This window comes from Siphateles boraxobius, unplaced genomic scaffold, assembly GCF_051911475.1.
Source record: "Siphateles boraxobius isolate OS27281-9 unplaced genomic scaffold, OSU_SipBor_1 63, whole genome shotgun sequence".
Classification (NCBI taxonomy): Eukaryota; Metazoa; Chordata; class Actinopteri; order Cypriniformes; family Leuciscidae; genus Siphateles; species Siphateles boraxobius.
Genome location: NW_027509190.1, coordinates 3,139,944 through 3,162,530, shown reverse-complemented (window position 1 = coordinate 3,162,530; position 22,587 = coordinate 3,139,944). Strand labels below are relative to the sequence as shown.

The 22,587-nt window shown below is 50.6% G+C and overlaps 1 pseudogene; it reads left to right on the top strand.

The window, feature by feature from the left end:
- Window positions 1-12,305: 12,305 nt before the first annotated feature.
- Window positions 12,306-12,403, top strand: LOC143719460 (U6 spliceosomal RNA; annotated as a pseudogene).
- The last annotated feature ends 10,184 nt before the right edge of the window (window positions 12,404-22,587 follow it).

Here is a 22,587-nt window from a genome sequence, read left to right as displayed (position 1 = left end):
GCCTTTTGTTAGCACTGTTCTGTAGCATCTCTTGCATATTGGCTTGTTTGTGTCCTTCGGCTTTCCATGTTCATTTGCTTCATATCCGAAATATTTCCAGATAGCACTCCTGCTGTTTTCTTTATCGACCAAAGGCGGTCGCGTCGGCGACGCACTCGCCATCTTTCCTTTCACTTCAGTTTTGTTGGTGAATGAGACGAGTGCGAGTGCGCAGGTCAACGCGCCTTTGGAGAGAAGTGAAAGTGACAGCTCGGCTAGTAGCCTATCGGTGTATCGATTCTTTGGGAAATTAATATTGGTATCGTTCAGATATTTCAGTATCGATATTTATCGAAATATCGATATTTTTGACAACACTAGTCTGTAATTTGCTAAGTTATTTGGATCTAATTGCGGTTTCTTAATGAGAGGTTGTATTACTGCCAGCTTGAATATTCTTGGAACATGACCTAAAGATAAAGACGATTTAATAATATTAAGAAGAGGCTCTTCCACTACAGGTAACACTTCTTTCAGTAGTTTAGTGGGTATTGGATCTAATAAACATGTTGTTGGTTTAGATGCAATGATAAGTTTATTTAGCTCTTCCTGTCCTATAGTTGTAAAGCGGTGTAGTTGTTCTAGAGGGGCCATAATTGAGGCTGAATCATAAGACATCATAGAGGATTGTATATTTACAATTGTGTTTCGGATGCTTTCTATTTTCTCATTGAAGTAATTCATAAAATCATTACTACTATATTGTAACGGAATATTTTGCTCTGGTGATGTTTGTTTATTTGTTAGTCTAGCCACGGTGTTAAATAAAAACCTTGGATTATTTTGGTTATTTTCTATTAGTTTGCGGAGATGCTCAAACCTGGTTGCTTTTAGAGCCTTTTTATAACGTGACATACTGTCTTTCCACGCGATTCTAAAGACCTCTAAATTTGTTTGTTTCCATTTACGCTCTAAGTTACGAGTTTCTCTCTTGATTGCATAAGTAGCACTGTTGTAGCATGGTGCTTTAGTTTTCTCTCTAACCTTTTTTAATCTAATTGGTGCAACAATATCTAGTGTACTAGAGAACATGGTGCTCAAACTGCTAGTCAGCTCAGCCATCGTTCTTCTCTGTTTTCGCGCATGCGCATTAGTGCCTTCGCGCATGCCCAGTCGCACAAACGCGGTACAAACGAGACACCATCAAAACGCAGGATCGAATCCCGACCGAAGCACAAATATTAAACATTATATTACACACTATTATATTCATATTATGCCTATTTCATGTGTATACATAAAAGTAACATGCTGTGTATTATTTGTTTCACCTTTTATTCAAATCTGTTGTGTTAAACATTATATTGTATTTATATTGTCACCTTATTAAAATGTATGTTAAATAATATATTGTATTCATATTGTTTCCCCTTTTTATATTGTTTCACCCTTTTCTGCATAGATATATTGTATTTATATTGTTTCACCTTTTTCTGCATATATATTACAATTTGTTATGTTAAACATTATATTACATTTATATTATGTCAATAATTTTATTTCGATGTATAAATAAAAGTTACATGCCGTGTATTATTCGTTTCACCTTTTTCTTCAGTTAAAAAAATATCAATTAAATATCTGTTGTTGTTGTTGTTGTTGTTGTTGTTGTTGTTGTTGATGATGATGTATAGATGCAGAAAACACCAAACACAGCAGCAGTAGACAGTGTGAAATAGATTATTTATTTCAAACTACAATACAATAAAACATGATGATGATGATGATGATGATGATGATTTTGATGATGATGATGATAGTAATAATAATAATAAAAATAGAGCATCAGAGCAGACACATGGCATAAATATTCTGGGGCGAGATGCAGAACAGTGGTAGTGATGCAGAACAGTGGCACAAGGCTTCATTCCTCTTATTTTAAACCACATAAATCACAGCAGACAGACGCATAGTATAAGGGCTCATTACAGACATGCATGGATGCATAAAGCAGCAGCATACAGTGTGAAGTACCAACGCGGCGCCAACAGAGCCAGTGGCAACTGGACGTAACTCCAAAGACAGTGACCACATTATTGAACATACCCACATGTCCAAAAGGCCTATATAACTTGTCAACGCATAAAATCAGAACAGCACAAATGCATGACAATGTGTTATACAGGTGTGAATGTGTTATACAGGTGTAAATGGGACAGACAATGTTTTCTTTTCTTTTTCTTAAGCCATATGATAGGCAGCAGACACACACAGTATAGGCCTGTATAACTTGTCAGTGTAAAGAATCAGAATAGTACAAAGGCATGGCAATGTTGTACAGGTGTGAATGGGATACACAATGTTTTTTTTTTGCGATAGAAAAGTTGTGGCAGGTGTGGACCGGTGTTTGTAGGAAGCCTCCACACCGCGGCAAGGTCCCGGTCCTTGTGGAGGGTAAAGTCAATGTCTTTAAAAAACAAACAAACAAACCCTGAAACAACTATATACACCTGCCCTAGCGAGAATGCGAAATCAGTCCGGGGCTCGACCCTGGTCCTTCATCTCCCTCAGCCAGTCCTCCACACTCTTACCCGCCGCGGCGGCAGAGCAAAAATGTACATTGCCGTAGCGGGTGTGTCCGGTCTCCCTCCGCTTTGGCTGGCCGCATCTCCTGCACTTTTGTTCTTGTGGCACGCCGGCCCGGGCAGCGACGACTGCTCCTGCCGCTGCCCTCTGCTCAGCCCTCTTCCTCCTCAGCCATTCAGTTTTGTAAGCAGAGCGAGGCTGAGGAGGGGGAGCAGGAGGTGGTGCAGGCAGCCGAGGGCCGGCGTGATGTGTGGCGGCCAGCGGCAGAGAGAGGACGTGTGGGGCTGGCGTTGTCCGAGGGAGCGTTGGAATGGGGAGCACCCTCACACTCTGCTGGGGCAGTGAGAGGTCCAGAAAGAGAGGCTGTGTTGCCGGAAAAGGTCCTGTTGCAGCTGCAGCAGCCGGTGGTATGGCCAGGACAACAGCTGAGGGGGCAGGCGGTAAAGGCGCCAGTGGGCGCACTGGCGCTGGCAGAACAGGCTCCGGTGCTGCCACAGCCGGTGCTGCTGCCAGAGGTCCCGCCGCCCTTGGCGCTGCCGTCCTCGCCTGGCCTGTTGCTGCTGCCGGAGAACGATCCACCGCTGTTGCTGGGCACGGCGCCGAACCCGCTGCCGCTGCCGCTGGTGGTCGTCCCTCTGCTGCAACGCCTGAAGCCAGCACAGTCCTCTCCTTCTCCCGCTGCATCCTGGTGAACCTGAAAACGGATTTCAACGTAGTGTTTTAGTTACATATACAATTTTGAGAGCATGCCATTCAAGCATGTCATTACCATAACATCAAAAGCATCAAACATACCACAGCGAGAGGGTCCTGGCGTTCAGCTCAAAGAGCTGTATGGGCGCCCGAGCCATCAGCCTCTGGTGGCCCAGCACAAGGTCCCGGATGTGCTGGTACCGAAGCAGTATGCTGTCCCACCGCGACCTCCGGGCACCGCGCGCACGGCTGCCCGAGGGGATCAAGCGGCAGAGCTGGGTGCATACTGCCTCTACCAGCCGGCTTGCGCTGGGACTGCTGGCAGGTCCAGAGGTCTCTCCGACCAGGCAGCTGTGGACAATGGACAAAAACAATGACAGATATGAGCATGATAATGGGCAACATTACATAAAGCAGCTTGTTTGTACAACAGGGAAATGTATGATGGAAGCGTAGCCTTACCGTCTCAAGCTTTCCACACCAGGTATACTGGTGCGGCTTGGCTTGGCTGCCATGAAGCGCCCCTGAGCTGGCCTGTCCCTGTAGCGGGGAGGGTAAACTACTCGGGCCCTGTCGTACGGTGACAGGGCCTCGTAGAGCCTGATAAGCTCGTCTACCCTCCCCTCGGACAAGGCCGGGTCGTGACGCAACCCCACCAAGGCCGTGGCCAACTGGACCACGGCCAGGTACCCCGGCTGGTCATCCGGTCCTCTGTAGTCCTGCAGACACACAAGAAGAGATGGAAAACAATAAGTCAGTTGGATGGAACAGAGCGAGCGCAGTTTTTGGTGATGCGAGATGCACTGCAGTCGCAGACCCAAAGAGGTGGCGTGCTTACCTCAGCAGCCTGCTGATGCTCTGGCGAGGACCGGCCAGGGGAGTGGGGTGCGGGCTCGGGGGCACCGGTCGGACTGGATGGCTCGGGCGCGGGTGCGTCAGCCGGTCGCCCTGACCGCGGGTCCGTCTGAGGAGCTGGGAACTCGACAGGCACGTGCAGGGTGAGGTCCTCCACCTCCTGCGGGCCGTCGGCGAGCTCATCATCCTCGACGAGTTGGGGAACGTCCCCCCCCGCGTCCGGAATGTCAGGGTCCAAGCTGACGTCCTGCAGCACTCTGCCCGTCTGGGAGTACAGGTACTCGATGCCGATGAGTTCCCCTGAAGTACAACAACACAAATCGCATCAGTCAGTCTGGTACAAATATCATTCAGTGTGGACACGTGTAAGCACGGTGGCTTGAGTGTTCTTACCCGTGTACTCCCTGGGCTTGGTGTAATCCTTGACCACACTCGTGCCAAGCACCCTTTGGCTGAGCTGGTCAAGGGAGTGCTGCAGGGGGCCATTGTAGGAGCGGAGCAGCGGCCGTCCCTCCTGTGCCACGGACGCCGCCCTGTCCGCATTCCACCGCGTCAACCCCTCCAGGAGAAATGCCTGCAAGTGCCAGGGATTGCCACTTTCTCCTGAGGAGGAACACAGATCTGTTTAGCAGTTTATTCAGTGCACACAATGTGAATGACAGCGAGTCGATGACAGTGAAAGATTGACATGACAGTGAAGCATGTGAAACATACCTGGAATGAAGCGGTTGAGATGCAGGTGGAACGACTCCAGGGACGTGGAGCCTCGTGCACAACGGTACACCGGCAGGCTGATCCCCCCCTTGGTCACCCTGCCGGTCTCAGTGTACAGCTCCACGCCCGGCGGGTCCTGGATGCAATGGAGGTGGCGCCGCTGCTCCGTCCAGATCTTCTGGATGCGGTCTTGGTCCAGCAGGGAAATCCCCATGGTGTCTCGTCCGTTGGCACCGCCGAAGGTTTCCAGGAGGTCACCGATCAGCCGCTCCGTCTCCGCCGCTCCACGCGTGCGGCGACGGCAATGGAGAGCCATATTCTTGCGGCTGACGTGCCTCCACACTCCGGCGTCGGACGAGAAGGTCATCCCCTGCGCCTCAAGCATCCTCTTCTTCGCCTTGAGCAACCGGGCTGCGTCCTCTGGGTCCCACAGGAAGATGCACGAAGACAGCTGCTGCAGGAAGGGTTTATACAGCTGGTGGCTCTCGGTGGTGACACCTGTTATGGAAAAATGCATGTTACATCAAGTTATGGAACCATGATGTCTCTTACTGTGATGCTGTTTGTTTAAATATTGTTTTTGCCACAACGCACCTGACGCGAACCGCCGCATCAGGTGCCAGATGTCCAGCCGGACCACCAGCTTGTCCCACTTCCCGAACATGTCAGCTGTCTTGGATCCCCCGTGGGACGAACAACAGTCCCGGTCGACGTAGAGGAGCTGAGGCGGCTCCACCCCAGCGTCCCGATACCGCCGCATTAACCCCGCAGCCATGGACAACAGGCCGGCACCCTCGGCGTCCGTGAGCACGGACATGAGCACCTGTCCGTGCTCGTTGCCGACGTTCGTTGCCCACGCTGCGGTCTGGGCGGCAGCACCGGCGAGCTTCCGGGTCACCTGTTTGAAAGAATAAAGCATCTCAGTAAGGCTGCACGCACATAGCCAGAGCGTGATACTCCGCACCACATTTATATACATATATATTTATACATACATAGCACCACATTTACCTTCTTGGTCGAATCCATCTTCAAGACCGTTCCGAAGACGGAGGTGACCCGGCCCTTCACGTCCTCCAGGCGGGAGAGGATGTCGTGGCAGTACACCATTAACAGCCACGCGTACTGGGGCACGGGTGGCGGTTTTGGTGGCGGGGTGCACATGCGCACGACACCTCGCGACGTGAAGGGCTCCATGACGCTGAGGTAGTGTATGGACCGCCGCATCCAGGCCTCTGTGTGTGCCTCACAGAGTTTTTTGTACAGCTGCGTGGCGCTGTTCCCGAGTACGCTCACGCAGCTGGATGATTACCCGCCGGTCGCAGGCGAGCCTACAGAGAGGAGCACATCATGTGTTACAGAAGAGCCACACACAGACACACTGTGACAGTGTTCAGACAGGTCCTTTCTTGTAGGTGAGGATTGCCGGCAAGAGGGCGCAACACACAGACACACTGTGACAGTGGTCAGACAGCTACTTACTTGTAGGTGAGGATTGCCGGGAAGAGGGCGCCACAAACAGACATACTGTGACAGTGTTCAGACAGCTACTTACTTGTAGGTGAGGATTGCCGGGAAGAGGGCGCGATGCCCCTCTCCCAGCTGACCCACGACCTCCTGCGACCAGGCAGCTACCTTCCTCTTACACCGACGGCACTCCAGGGACTCGGTGGCCATCAAGTACCAGCCGTCGATGTCCAGGACCCTCCGGATGGTCCTGTAGAGCCCACACTTGGTGAGGGCCCTATTACAGCATGTCGGCCGGACGCCCCACAGACGCAGGTGCGTCCAGAGGAACAGCCGACACGCGAAGAAGGCAGCTGGTGAGGCGGGTGGCTGAGTCTAACTCGGCCGGGGCTGAGGGGGGTCCCACCACAGCTTGAGGTCTGTGGTGAGTTTGGTCCTCCCCTCGCTGTCTGTCTTGAACAGCTCCCGGCCGATCCACTCCTGCTCTTCCACGGTGAGAGCTGTCCGCCAGCTCTCAGGCAACCGGGACTGTGAGGGAAAAAAACAACACAAACAAACACACTGTAAGGAGGCTGAGAGGAGGTGCTACATGCAGTTTGACAGTCAACTTCACTGAGTTGTGCCGTCCATGAGTACGGGCACGGTGTGTGTGTGTGTGTCTGTGTTTGTACCTCAGCCGAAGCAGGAGTGGGCGTTGCGGGCTGCTCCACTTTCCTCTCCTTCCTCTTCCTCTTCGCCGGCGCTGGTGCCAGGGTGGCCTCCCCAGATGGCGTCTCCTCCACGGAGACGCGACGGGGCTCCTCCCTGGTCAACGCCGGAGCCCGAGCCGGAGCCGCGAGCGTAGGTGGAGCAGCCGCAACTCGAGGTGGTGGCGGTGGGGGAGGGATGGAGGACAACGCCGGAGGAGGTGGAGATGGAGGCCTCACCACCAGCGGGAGAGTCTGAAGGACCTGTACGTGAGCTTCAGACACATTCACACACAACAAAATGGCATCAGCACAATGATAGTCATGGGGCAACACACAGGCAGGCAAGACTAAGTGAGTCTGAGTGTTAATGACGTGCAGCATGCCAGTGATTAGATGACGTGCAGAATGCAAGTAATTAGATGACGTACAGCATGCCAGTGATGGGGCAGATGGTTTAGTGCTACAAGGTGAATGTCAAGAGATGCAGCAGGGCCAAGGGAAGTAGACATGTGAAGGTGGTTAAGCAAATCTACATTGCCACTACGTTCTACACATCTACCACGACAAAGACGGCTACATTACCTGCCAAACCTACCTTTGGTCTTCAAGCATCAGCTGTAGAGACCAGTAAATGAAACCATTACAGTTAATACAAAAATACCGCCAGAAGAATATATATTGAGGGCAAATGTTACAGTGTGACGTGTCCAGTGTGGTGCCAGTTACCCGTTTCTAAGTCAGGGGCCATCTGGAGCAGATCCTCGCCCGTCACCTCTGTGGGGGGGGGGCGGCGGCGGAACCGAGGGGCACTGGTCTCTGACGGATGTAGACACCGCTGTGGGGTGGGAGGGCAATGGTTAGTTAATCCTGTACACTGAACCACTGTTGTGTTAAAGAGAAAGAAAGAGATCTACCTGGAACTGCAGGCCGTGCTGGTGTGGTCATCAGCTTCCTGACCTTGGCCTGCAGCTCACCTGGGGCCATTGGACGCCTTCCCAGTAGGGCCGAGAACATGGGAGCGATCGGCTTGCGCGGCGGCAGCGCGGTGGAAGCAGTGGCCTTGCTGGGGCCACTGCTGGTGGTGGGGGTGCTGCTGCTGCTGCTGCTGGTGGGAGGTGGGGGGGGTAGCAGCCACCTCTGCCGACCGCTCCTTGTCTTGGCCCAGCATGTACTTCCTGGCGGCGTCCATCGAGGTCCCAGGCTGCGGTGTCTTACGCCGTAGCCACTTGACAAAGCTGCAAGACAATGATCAAAGATTAACACGCATATCAACAAGTCACAGCACCCTGTCGACAGTTCACTGCCCTTCACCACAACAGGACTTACTTCTGGTGCTGCTTCTCCTTGGAGTCGTACAGGTCCTTCAGGGTGGCCTCCTTGTATTCCCCAAAGCCAACAAGCGCCTCGCCCTCACACCCGGGCTGAGTGGCGCGAGCCCGGGCCTCCTCGTGCACCCAGTGGTAACGCAGCTGCTCAGCAAAAGCAGGGTGGGCGCACGAGTACCGGGCGAGTGCGTCCTTGTTGGCCATAAGGGGGCTGTCGGAGGCACTTTTCTCCCGCTCCCGCTGGTGGCTGGCAACCAACTGCGTGGTGTAGCCCACGTCGTTCTCCAGGAGCCAACGGAAAGTTTGACCCTGGTACTTGCCAAACTGGATGCTGTGGTAGCCCAGCACCAGCATGGGGTTACCAGGGTCACCGCCCTTGGAGACGACGTGGGCTTGGGCCTCCTTCTCCACCTCCTCTGGCTTCTTGGCCCTCGCAGCAGCGGCGGTCCCGCGTGGCCCCTTGGCGGCAATGAAGGCCGCCGCCTCATCAGAGGCTCGCAGGACAAGCTGCTGCGAGGCCGTCACTTTAAAATTTGCAAAAACCATCTCTACAATGACATAGCACAGCGTTAAGGGAGCATTACAGGTTAAACTACATGTTAATTGCCATATTAACAGGAATATCACACATAAGATTAATGATATACTAGTACTACACATTCACTATTGAAATATTAACGTTAAAAAATGAACATAACTTGACACAACAGGTAAATAATGACAGGTAAACAAACAGGCATATTGTTAATGCATAAAACATACACTTAAACTTTATATTTTGATTTCACGTGGTTATATTATAATCTTAAGGGTCTAAAGATACTAACTGTATGGTCTTTTCATCATTTAATTTTGTTTTCAGAGATCGTCACATGTTGTCCCGTTCATTTCCAATGCAATGGATTACATTACATTACATGCTAGCGATCTCTCAAAATGTATTTAATCTTTGATCAGACTACCTGGTTATCTTCATTAGACCACGTAGATGTAGTTACTACAGTTTGGAGTCGAAATTCAAAGTGTAAATATGGTTTAAATGTGTTAACCGGACGCCTGACGTACGTTAACGTATCTTTAAATAACGTTATCAAAACCAGCGATTGACAGCATAATACATCGACAAATTCCATGTCAGTACATTGTAAAAGTACTCTGGGAAGACAATGTTATGTCAGTACATTCGTAATATTCTATTTATTTTTGTTTTACTCACTCACTCAGTCAGTCAGACTCTCTCTCGGTGTCAGGTTTGTTGGTTGCCATGAGTGACAAACGCTTGATTATACTACCCGTTGATTGGCCCAAAACGCTCGACAAACGCTTGAGTATACTAACCGTTGATTGGCCCCAAACGCTCGACAATACGAGCTGCTGATTGGCTCAAAACCGAAAACGCTCGACAAACGCTCGACAATCCGAGCTGCTGATTGGCCCAAAACCGAAAACGCTCGACAAAGGCTCGACAATCCGAGCTGCTGATTGGCCGTCATCCAGAGAACATTGCTGGGCACAGAGCGCAAGGATGACACGCAAATCCGTGAAGCGCTCCATATTTTTGCAGCTGTGATCAAAGCCTGCTTCACTGGACTTGATTCATCCCCTCCTGCCACTCTTTGTTTTCATTCTTGTTCTCTTGTGTCAAGAACTGGTGCATCTCCAATGTCTATAGCGCACTCTCAGTTTTCCTGCCAATTCTTTTTTTTATGCTTGTACTCTGGGGCCATCGACAAGTGTATCCACTCACTTTCTTCAGCAGATGCCGTTGGGGAACAGGGTTTGACCACAAAGGCAATATCTTTTCCCTTCAAGGTGAGTCACAGAACACCACTGAAACAGAACAATACATTCACACAGAGCAAACTTGAGCTAAAATAAACTTCTAGTTATGATGTTTTCACATTTTTATCATACAGTGACCAGCGGTGCTGTAAATACCTAAAGAGTTGCATATGCCAAGTAGGAATACGTGTAAATGTGGAAAAACATACATGTGGTGTGATTGAACTTCAAGACCCTAGGCACAGTTGTCTATAAATGCAGCAATCATGAGAACAGCTAAATGAAAATACACAACAGCAACCCATCAAAGTTTACAACTCTTGATTAGTTTGAATGCATGATAGCCCAGTGAATGAATTACAAAGTGTGTGAATATGTATCCTCTGGAAGGCAGGCTACACTAATAAACAAGTTTTTTTTAAAGTGGTGAAATGGCTCGCTGGGCTCTACCACCTTGGTGAGGACTTGCTGGGCCCCCAGGTATGCATATGCCTCAAATTATCGGAGCCTTTTTGCTTGTTAAGGCAGCGCCTATGCTGAAAGGAGACCGATTTAGAGAAAAAATCAAAGAATAAATCAAATAAAAAAATCTGTGAAGTCCTTTAAGGTTTTGTTTCCGACGTGTGTCAGAGGGCCTCTACCTCAAAGTCTCCAGAGGATTAATTCCTCCTGCTGCAGTTCGTGTCCAGTTACATCGAGTGCATGCAACGGTGGCGCAAACGGCTAAGCACTTTCCGTTTTTCTGCCAACTCGATTTTTTCTCGAAAACCTGGAGGACACAGCCCATTCAGAGCTTGTATTTTGGTACCATCCATAAGTCTGCCCACCCCATTCTTTCAGTAGATGCTCTCATACATCATGGTGGAATTGGCCATTTATGAACCCTAAAGCTCTAAGATGTTCTATTCCTAAACTGATTGCGCACTCTCAGTTTTCCTGCCAACTCTTTTTTTTATGCCTGTACTCTGGGGCCATCGACGAGTGTGTCCACTCCCTTTCTTCAGCAGATGCCGTTGAGGAACAGGGTTTGACCACAAAGGCAATATCTCCAATGTCTATAGCGCACTCTAAGTTTTCCTGCCAACTCTTTTTTTTATGCTTGTACTCTGGGGCCATCGACAAGTGTGTCCACTCCCTTTCTTCAGCAGATGCCGTTGGGGAACAGGGTTTGACCACAAAGGCAATATCTTTTCCCTTCAAGGTTGAGTCACAGAACACCACTGAAACAGAACAATACATTCACACAGAGCAAACTTGAGCTAAAATAAACTTCTACTTATGATGTTTTCACATTTTTATCATACAGTGACCAGCGGTGCTGTAAATACCTAAAGAGTTACATATGCCAAGTGGAAAAAAATGTGGAAAAACATACATGTGGTGTGATTGAACTTCAAGACCCTAGGCACAGTTGTCTATAAATGCAGCAATCATGAGAACAGCTAAATGAAAATACACAACAGCAACCCATCAAAGTTTACAACTCTTGATTAGTTTGAATGCATGATAGCCCAGTGAATGAATTACAAAGTGTGTGAATATGTATCCTCTGGAAGGCAGGCTACACTAATAAACAAGTTTTTTTTAAAGTGGTGAAATGGCTCGCTGGGCTCTACCACCTTGGTGAGGACTTGCTGGGCCCCCAGGTGTGCATATGCCTCAAATTAGCTGAGCCTTTTTGCTTGTTAAGGCAGCGCCTATGCTGAAAGGAGACCGATTTAGAGACAAAATCAAAGAATAAATCAAATAAAAAAATCTGTGAAGTCCTTTAAGTTTTTGTTTCCGACGTGTGTCAGAGGGCCTCTACCTCAAAGTCTCCAGAGGATTAATTCCTCCTGCTGCAGTTCGTGTCCAGTTACATCGAGTGCATGCAACGGTGGCGCAAACGGCTAAGCACTTTCCGTTTTTCTGCCAACTCGATTTTTTCTCGAAAATCTGGAGGACACAGCCCATTCAGAGCTTGTATTTTGGTACCATCCATAAGTCTGCCCACCCCATTCTTTCAGTAGATGCTCTCATACATCATGGTGGAATTGGCCATTTGTGAACCCTAAAGCTCTAAGATGTCCTATTCCTAAACTCATTGAGCTTTTGCATCAATCATTGTGTCAAGCAAAGTTATGCAGAGGCGAGATGACTCGCTGGGCCCTACCACCTTGGTGATAGCTCGCTGGAACCCAAGGTGCATATATGCCTTGAGCTGGGCACCAAACCTGTGCTTGCTAAGGCAGCACATATAATAAAATTGGATCGATACAGAGAAGATTAGCATGGCCCCTGCGCAAAGCTTCGCCATCGTTCTTCTCTGTTTTCGCGCATGCGCATTAGTGCCTTCGCGCATGCCCAGTCGCACAAACGCGGTACAAACGAGACACCATCAAAGCGTAGGATCGAATCCCGACCGAAGCACAAATATTAAACATTATATTACACACTATTATATTCTTATTATGCCTATTTCATGTGTATACATAAAAGTAACATGCCGTGCATTATTTGTTTCACCTTTTTCTGCATAGATATTAAAATCTGTTGTGTTAAACATTATATTGTATTTATATTGTTTATGTTAAATAATATACTGTATTCATATTGTTTCCACTTTTTATATTGTTTCACCCTTTTCTGCATAGATATATTGTATTTATATTGTTTCACCTTTTTCTGCATATATATAAAAATTTGTTATGTTAAACATTATATTACATTTATATTATGTCAATAATTTTATTTCAATGTATAAATAAAAGTTACATGCCGTGTATTATTGTTGTTGTTGTAGTTGTTGTTGATGATGATGATGATGATGATGTATAGATGCAGAAAACACCAAACACAGCAGCAGTAGACTACAGTGTGAAATAGATTATTTATTTCAAACTACAATACAATAAAACATGATGATTTTGATGATGATGATGATGATGATGATGATGATGATCATAATAATAAAAAAAATAGAGCATCAGAGCAGACACATGGCATAAATGTTCTGGGGCGAGATGCAGAACAGTGGTATTGATGCAGAACAGTGGCACAAGGCTTCATTCCTCTTATTTTAAACCACATCAATCACAGCAGACAGACGCATAGTATAAGGGCTCATTACAGACATGCATGGATAAATAATGCAGCAGCATACAGTGTGAAGTACCAACGCGGCGGCAACAGAGCCAGTGGCAACTGGACGTAACTCCAAAGACAGTGACCACATTATTGACCATACCCACATGTCCAAAATGCCTATATAACTTGTCAGCGCATAAAATCAGAACAGCACAAATGCATGACAATGTGTTATACAGGTGTGAATGTGTTATACAGGTGTGAATGGGACAGACAATGTTTTCTTTTCTTTTTCTTAAGCCATATGATAGGCAGCATACACACACAGTATAGGCCTATATAACTTGTCAGTGCAAAGAATCAGAATAGTACAAAGGCATGGCAATGTTATACAGGTGTGAATGGGATACACAATGTTTTTTTTGCTGTAGAAAAGTTGTGGCAGGTGTGGACCGGTGTTTGTAGGAAGCCTCCACACCGCGGCAAGGTCCCGGTCCTTGTGGAGGGTAAAGTCAATGTCTTTAAAAAACAAACAAACAAACACTGAAACAACTATATACACCTGCCCCAGCGAGAATGCGAAATCAGTCCGGGGCTCGACCCTGGTCCTTCATCTCCCTCAGCCAGTCCTCCACACTCTTACCCGCTGCGGCGGCAGAGCAAAAATGTACATTGCCGTAGCGGGTGTGTCCGGTCTCCCTCCGCTTTGGCTGGCCGCATCTCCTGCACTTTTGTTCTTGTGGCACGCCGGCCCGGGCAGCGACGACTGTTCCTGCCGCTGCCCTCTGCTCAGCCCTCTTCCTCCTCAGCCATTCAGTTTTGTACGCAGAGCGAGGCTGAGGAGGAGGAGCAGGAGGTGGTGCAGGCAGCCGAGGGCCGGCGTGATGTGCGGCGGCCAGCGGCAGAGGGAGGACGTGTGGGGCTGGCGTTGTCCGAGGGAGCGTTGGGATGGGGAGCACCCTCACACTCTGCTGGGGCAGTGAGAGGTCCAGAAAGAGAGGCTGTGTTGCCGGAAAAGGTCCTGTTGCAGCTGCAGCAGCCGGTGGTATGGCCAGGACAACAGCTGAGGGGGCAGGCGGTAAAGGCGCCAGTGGGCGCACTGGCGCTGGCAGAACAGGCACCGGTGCTGCCACGGCCGGTGCTGCTGCCAGAGGTCCCGCCGCCCTTGGCGCTGCTGTCCTCGCCTGGCCTGTTGCTGCTGCCGGAGAACGATCCACCGCTGTTGCTGGGCACGGCGCCGAACCCGCTGCCGCTGCCGCTGGTGGTCGTCCCTCTGCTGCAACGCCTGAAGCTAGCACAGTCCTCTCCTTCTCCCGCTGCATCCTGGTGAACCTGAAAACGGATTTCAACGTAGTGTTTTAGTTACATGTACAATTTTGAGAGCATGCCATTCAAGCATGTCATTACCATAACATCAAAAGCATCAAACATACCACAGCGAGAGGGTCCTGGCGTTCAGCTCAAAGAGCTGTATGGGCGCCCGAGCCATCAGCCTCTGGTGGCCCAGCACAAGGTCCCGGATGTGCTGGTACCGAAGCAGTATGCTGTCCCACCGCGACCTCCGGGCACCGCGCGCACGGCTGCCCGAGGGGATCAAGCGGCAGAGCTGGGTGCATACTGCCTCTACCAGTCGGCTTGCGCTGGGACTGCTGGCAGGTCCAGAGGTCTCTCCGACCAGGCAGCTGTGGACAATGGACAAAAACAATGACAGATATGAGCATGATAATGGGCAACATTACATAAAGCAGCTTGTTTGTACACCAGGGAAATGTATGATGGAAGCGTAGCCTTACCGTCTCAAGCTTTCCACACCAGGTATTCTGGTGCGGCTTGGCTTGGCTGCCATGAAGCGCCCCTGAGCTGGCCTGTCCCTGTAGCGGGGAGGGTAAACTACTCGGGCCCTGTCGTACGGTGACAGGGCCTCGTAGAGCCTGATAAGCTCGTCTACCCTCCCCTCTGACAAGGCCGGGTCGTGACGCAACCCCACCAAGGCCGTGGCCAACTGGACCACGGCCAGGTACCCCGGCTGGTCATCCGGTCCTCTGTAGTCCTGCAGACACACAAGAAGAGATGGAAAACAATAAGTCAGGTGGATGGAACAGAGCGAGCGCAGTTTTTGGTGATGCGAGATGCACTGCAGTCGCAGACCACAAAGAGGTGGCGTGCTTACCTCAGCAGCCTGCTGAGGCTCTGGCGAGGACCGGCCGGGGGAGTGGGGTGCGGGCTCGGGGGCACCGGTCGGACTGGATGGCTCGGGCGCGGGTGCGTCAGCCGGTCGCCCTGACCGCGGGTCCGTCTGAGGAGCTGGGAACTCGCCAGGCACGTGCAGGGTGAGGTCCTCCACCTCCTGCGGGCCGTCGGCGAGCTCGTCATCCTCGACGAGTTGGGGAACGTCCCCCCCCGCGTCCGGAATGTCAGGGTCCAAGCTGACGTCCTGCAGCACTCTGCCCGTCTGGGAGTACAGGTACTCGATGCCGATGAGTTCCCCTGAAGTACAACAACACAAATCGCATCAGTCAGTCTGGTACAAATATCATTCAGTGTGGACACGTGTAAGCGCGGTGGCTTGAGTGTTCTTACCCGTGTACTCCCTGGGCTTGGTGTAATCCTTGACCACACTCGTGCCAAGCACCCTTTGGCTGAGCTGGTCAAGGGAGTGCTGCAGGGGGCCATTGTAGGAGCGGAGCAGCGGCCGTCCCTCCTGTGCCACGGACGCCGCCCTGTCGGCGTTCCACCGCGTCAACCCCTCCAGGAGAAATGCCTGGAAGTGCCAGGGATTGGCACTTTCTCCTGAGGAGGAACACAGATCTGTTTAGCAGTTTATTCAGTGCACACAATGTGAATGACAGCGAGTCGATGACAGTGAAAGATTGACATGACAGTGAAGCATGTGAAACATACCTGGAATGAAGCGGTTGAGATGCAGGTGGAACGACTCCAGGGACGTGGAGCCTCGTGCACAACGGTACACCGGCAGGCTGATCCCCCCCTTGGTCACCCTGCCGGTCTCAGTGTACAGCTCCACGCCCGGCGGGTCCTGGATGCAATGGAGGTGGCGCCGCTGCTCCGTCCAGATCTTCTGGATGCGGTCTTGGTCCAGCAGGGAAATCCCCATGGTGTCTCGTCCGTTGGCACCGCCGAAGGTTTCCAGGAGGTCACCGATCAGCCGCTCCGTCTCCGCCGCTCCACGCGTGCGGCGACGGCAATGGAGAGCCATATTCTTGCGGCTGACGTGCCTCCACACTCCGGCGTCGGACGAGAAGGTCATCCCCTGCGCCTCAAGCATCCTCTTCTTCGCCTTGAGCAACCGGGCTGCGTCCTCTGGGTCCCACAGGAAGATGCACGAAGACAGCTGCTGCAGGAAGGGTTTATACAGCTGGTGGCTCTCGGTGGTGACACCTGTTATGGAAAAATGCATGTTACATCAAGTTATGGACCCAATGATGTCTCTTACTGTGATGCTGTTTGTTTAATTATTGTTTTTGCCACAACGCACCTGACGCGAACCGCCGCATCAGGTGCCAGATGTCCAGCCGGACCACCAGCTTGTCCCACTTCCCGAACATGTCAGCTGTCTTGGATCCCCCGTGGGACGAACAACAGTCCCGGTCGACGTAGAGGAGCTGAGGCGGCTCCACCCCAGCGTCCCGATACCGCCGCATTAACCCCGCAGCCATGGACAACAGGCCGGCACCCTCGGCGTCCGTGAGCACGGACATGAGCACCTGTCCGTGCTCGTTGCCGACGTTCGTTGCCCACGCTGCGGTCTGGGCGGCAGCACCGGCGAGCTTCCGGGTCACCTGTTTGAAAGAATAAAGCATCTCAGTAAGGCTGCACGCACATAGCCAGAGCGTGATACTCCGCACCACATTTATATACATATATATTTATACATACATAGCACCACATTTACCTTCTTGGTCGAATCCATCTTCAAGACCGTTCCGAAGACGGAGGTGACCCGGGCCTTCACGTCCTCCAGGCGGGAGAGGATGTCGTGGCAGTACACCATTAACAGCCACGCGTACTGGGGCACGGGTGGCGGTTTTGGTGGTGGGGTGCACATGCGCACGACACCTCGCGACGTGAAGGGCTCCATGACGCTGAGGTAGTGTATGGACCGCCGCATCCAGGCCTCTGTGTGTGCCTCACAGAGTTTTTTGTACAGCTGCGTGGCGCTGTTCCCCCGAGTACGCTCACGCAGCTGGATGATTACCCGCCGGTCGCAGGCGAGCCTACAGAGAGGAGCACATCATGTGTTACAGAAGAGCCACACACAGACACACTGTGACAGTGTTCAGACAGGTACTTACTTGTAGGTGAGGATTGCCGGCAAGAGGGCGCAACACACAGACACACTGTGACAGTGGTCAGACAGCTACTTACTTGTAGGTGAGGATTGCCGGGAAGAGGGCGCCACAAACAGACATACTGTGACAGTGTTCAGACAGCTACTTACTTGTAGGTGAGGATTGCCGGGAAGAGGGCGCGATGCCCCTCTCCCAGCTGACCCACGACCTCCTGCGACCAGGCAGCTACCTTCCTCTTACACCGACGGCACTCCAGGTACTCGGTGGCCATCAAGTACCAGCCGTCGATGTCCAGGACCCTCCGGATGGTCCTGTAGAGCCCACACTTGGTGAGGGCCCTATTACAGCATGTCGGCCGGACGCCCCACAGACGCAGGGGCGTCCAGAGGAACAGCCGACACGCGAAGAAGGCAGCTGGTGAGGCGGGTGGCTGAGTGTAACTCGGCCGGGGCTGAGGGGGGTCCCACCACAGCTTGAGGTCTGTGGTGAGTTTGGTCCTCCCCTCGCTGTCTGTCTTGAACAGCTCCCGGCCGATCCACTCCTGCTCTTCCACGGTGAGAGCTGTCCGCCAGCTCTCAGGCAACCGGGACTGTGAGGGAAAAAAACAACACAAACAAACACACTGTAAGGAGGCTGAGAGGAGGTGCTACATGCAGTTTGACAGTCAACTTCACTGAGTTGTGCCGTCCATGAGTACGGGCACGGTGTGTGTGTGTGTGTGTGTGTGTGTCTGTGTTTGTGTTTGTACCTCAGCCGAAGCAGGAGTGGGCGTTGCGGGCTGCTCCACTTTCCTCTCCTTCCTCTTCCTCTTCGCCGGCGCTGGTGCCAGGGTGGCCTCCCCAGATGGCGTCTCCTCCACGGAGACGCGACGGGGCTCCTCCCTGGTCAACGCCGGAGCCCGAGCCGGAACCGCGAGCGTAGGTGGAGCAGCCGCAACTCGAGGTGGTGGCGGTGGGGGAGGGATGGAGGACAACGCCGGAGGAGGTGGACATGGAGGCCTCACCACCAGCGGGAGAGTCTGAAGGACCTGTACGTGAGCTTCAGACACATTCACACACAACAAAATGGCATCAGCACAATGATAGTCATGGGGCAACACACAGGCAGGCAAGACTAAGTGAGTCTGAGTGTTAATGACGTGCAGCATGCCAGTGATTAGATGACGTGCAGAATGCAAGTAATTAGATGACGTACAGCATGCCAGTGATGGGGCAGATGGTTTAGTGCTACAAGGTGAATGTCAAGAGATGCAGCAGGGCCAAGGGAAGTAGACATGTGAAGGTGGTTAAGCAAATCTACATTGCCACTACGTTCTACACATCTACCACCGACAAAGACGGCTACATTACCTGCCAAACCTACCTTTGGTCTTCAAGCATCAGCTGTAGAGACCAGTAAATGAAACCATTACAGTTAATACAAAAATACCGCCAGAAGAATATATATTGAGGGCAAATGTTACAGTGTGACGTGTCCAGTGTGGTGCCAGTTACCCGTTTCTAAGTCAGTGGCCATCTGGACCAGATCCTCGTCCGTCACCTCTGTGGGGGGGGGCGGTGGCGGAACCGAGGGGCACTGGTCTCTGACGGATGTAGACACCGCTGTGGGGTGGGAGGGCAATGGTTAGTTAATCCTGTACACTGAACCACTGTTGTGTTAAAGAGAAAGAAAGAGATCTACCTGGAACTGCAGGCCGTGCTGGTGTGGTCATCAGCTTCCTGACCTTGGCCTGCAGCTCACCTGGGGCCATTGGACGCCTTCCCAGTAGGGCCGAGAACATGGGAGCGATCGGCTTGCGCGGCGGCAGCGCGGTGGAAGCAGCGGCCTTGCTGGGGCCACTGCTGGTGGTGGGGGTGCTGCTGCTGCTGCTGCTGCTGCTGCTGCTGCTGCTGCTGCTGGTGGGAGGTGGGGGGGTAGCAGCCACCTCTGCCGACCGCTCCTTGTCTCGGCCCAGGATGTACTTCCTGGCGGCGTCCATCGAGGTCCCAGGCTGCGGTGTCTTCCGCCGTAGCCACTTGACAAAGCTGCAAGACAATGATCAAAGATTAACACGCATATCAACAAGTCACAGCACCCTGTCGACAGTTCACTGCCCTTCACCACAACAGGACTTACTTCTGGTGCTGCTTCTCCTTGGAGTCGTACAGGTCCTTCAGGGTGGCCTCCTTGTAGTCCCCAAAGCCAACAAGCGCCTCGCCCTCACACCCGGGCTGAGTGGCGCGAGCCCGGGCCTCCTCGTGCACCCGGTGGTAACGCAGCTGCTCAGCAAAAGCAGGGTGGGCGCACGAGTACCGGGCGAGTGCGTCCTTGTTGGCCATAAGGGGGCTGTCGGAGGCACTTTTCTCCCGCTCCCGCTGGTGGCTGGCAACCAACTGCGTGGTGTAGCCCACGTCGTTCTCCAGGAGCCAACGGAAAGTTTGACCCTGGTACTTGCCAAACTGGATGCTGTGGCAGCCCAGCACCAGCATGGGGTTACCAGGGTCACCGCCCTTGGAGACGACGTGGGCTTGGGCCTCCTTCTCCACCTCCTCTGGCTTCTTGGCCCTCGCAGCAGTGGCGGTCCCGCGTGGCCCCTTGGCGGCGATGAAGGCCGCCGCCTCATCAGAGGCCCGCAGGACAAGCTGCTGCGAGGCCGTCAATTTAAATTTTGCAAAAACCATCTCTACAATGACATAGCACAGCGTTAAGGGAGCATTACAGGTTAAACTACATGTTAATTGCCATATTAACAGGAATATCACACATAAGATTAATGATATACTAGTACTACACATTCACTATTGAAATATTAACGTTAAAAAATGAACATAACTTGACACAACAGGTAAATAATGACAGGTAAACAAACAGGCATATTGTTAATGCATAAAAAATACACTTAAACTTTATATTTTGATTTCACGTGGTGATATTATAATCTTAAGGGTCTAAAGATACTAACTGTATGGTCTTTTCATCATTTAATTTTGTTTTCAGAGATCGTCACATGTTGTCCCGTTCATTTCCAATGCAATGGATTACATTACATTACATTACATGCTAGCGATCTCTCAAAATGTATTTAATCTTTGATCAGACTACCTGGTTATCTTCATTAGACCACGTAGATGTAGTTACTACAGTTTGGAGTCGAAATTCAAAGTGTAAATATGGTTTAAATGTGTTAACCGGACGCCTGACGTACGTTAACGTATCTTTAAATAACGTTATCAAAACCAGCGATTGACAGCATAATACATCGACAAATTCCATGTCAGTACATTGTAAAAGTACTCTGGGAAGACAATGTTATGTCAGTACATTCGTAATATTCTATTTATTTTTGTTTTACTCACTGACTCACTCGTTGACTCGTTGTCAGTTGCTTTGGTGGTTGCTATGACAAACGCTGGATTATACTAACCGCTGATTGGCCCAAAACGCTCGACAAACGCTTGAGTATACTAACCGTTGATTGGCCCAAAACGCTCGACAAACGCTCGACAATACGAGCTGCTGATTGGCTAAAAACCGAAAACGCTCGACAAACGCTCGACAATCCGAGCTGCTGATTGGCCCAAAACCGAAAACGCTCGACAAAGGCTCGACAATCCGAGCTGCTGATTGGCCGTCATCCAGAGAACATTGCTGGGCACAGAGCGAAAGGATGACACGCAAATCCGTGAAGCGCTCCATATTTTTGCAGCTGTGATCAAAGCCTGCTTCACTGGACTTGATTCATCCCCTCCTGCCACTCTTTGTTTTCATTCTTGTTCTCTTGTGTCAAGAACTGGTGCATCTCCAATGTCTACAGCGCACTCTCAGTTTTCCTGCCAATTCTTTTTTTTATGCTTGTACTCTGGGGCCATCGACAAGTGTATCCACTCACTTTCTTCAGCAGATGCCGTTGGGGAACAGGGTTTGACCACAAAGGCAATATCTTTTCCCTTCAAGGTGAGTCACAGAACACCACTGAAACAGAACAATACATTCACACAGAGCAAACTTGAGCTAAAATAAACTTCTAGTTATGATGTTTTCACATTTTTATCATACAGTGACCAGCGGTGCTGTAAATACCTAAAGAGTTACATATGCCAAGTAGGAATACGTGTAAATGTGGAAAAACATACATGTGGTGTGATTGAACTTCAAGACCCTAGGCACAGTTGTCTATAAATGCAGCAATCATGAGAACAGCTAAATGAAAATACACAACAGGTACCCATCAAAGTTTACAACTCTTGATTAGTTTGAATGCATGATAGCCCAGTGAATGAATTACAAAGTGTGTGAATATGTATCCTCTGGAAGGCAGGCTACACTAATAAACAAGTTTTTTTTAAAGTGGTGAAATGGCTCGCTGGGCTCTACCACCTTGGTGAGGACTTGCTGGGCCCCCAGGTCTGCATATGCCTCAAATTATCGGAGCCTTTTTGCTTGTTAAGGCAGCGCCTATATGCTGAAAGGAGACCGATTTAGAGAAAAAATCAAAGAATAAATCAAATAAAAAAATCTGTGAAGTCCTTTAAGGTTTTGTTTCCGACGTGTGTCAGAGGGCCTCTACCTCAAAGTCTCCAGAGGATTAATTCCTCCTGCTGCAGTTCGTGTCCAGTTACATCGAGTGCATGCAACGGTGGCGCAAACGGCTAAGCACTTTCCGTTTTTCTGCCAACTCGATTTTTTCTCGAAAACCTGGAGGACACAGCCCATTCAGAGCTTGTATTTTGGTACCATCCATAATTCTGCCCACCCCATTCTTTCAGTAGATGCTCTCATACATCATGGTGGAATTGGCAATTTATGAACCCTAAAGCTCTAAGATGTCCTATTCCTAAACTGATTGCGCACTCTCAGTTTTCCTGCCAACTCTTTTTTTTATGCTTGTACTCTGGGGCCATCGACGAGTGTGTCCACTCCCTTTCTTCAGCAGATGCCGTTGAGGAACAGGGTTTGACCACAAAGGCAATATCTCCAATGTCTATAGCGCACTCTAAGTTTTCCTGCCAACTCTTTTTTTTATGCTTGTACTCTGGGGCCATCGACAAGTGTGTCCACTCCCTTTCTTCAGCAGATGCCGTTGGGGAACAGGGTTTGACCACAAAGGCAATATCTTTTCCCTTCAAGGTTGAGTCACAGAAC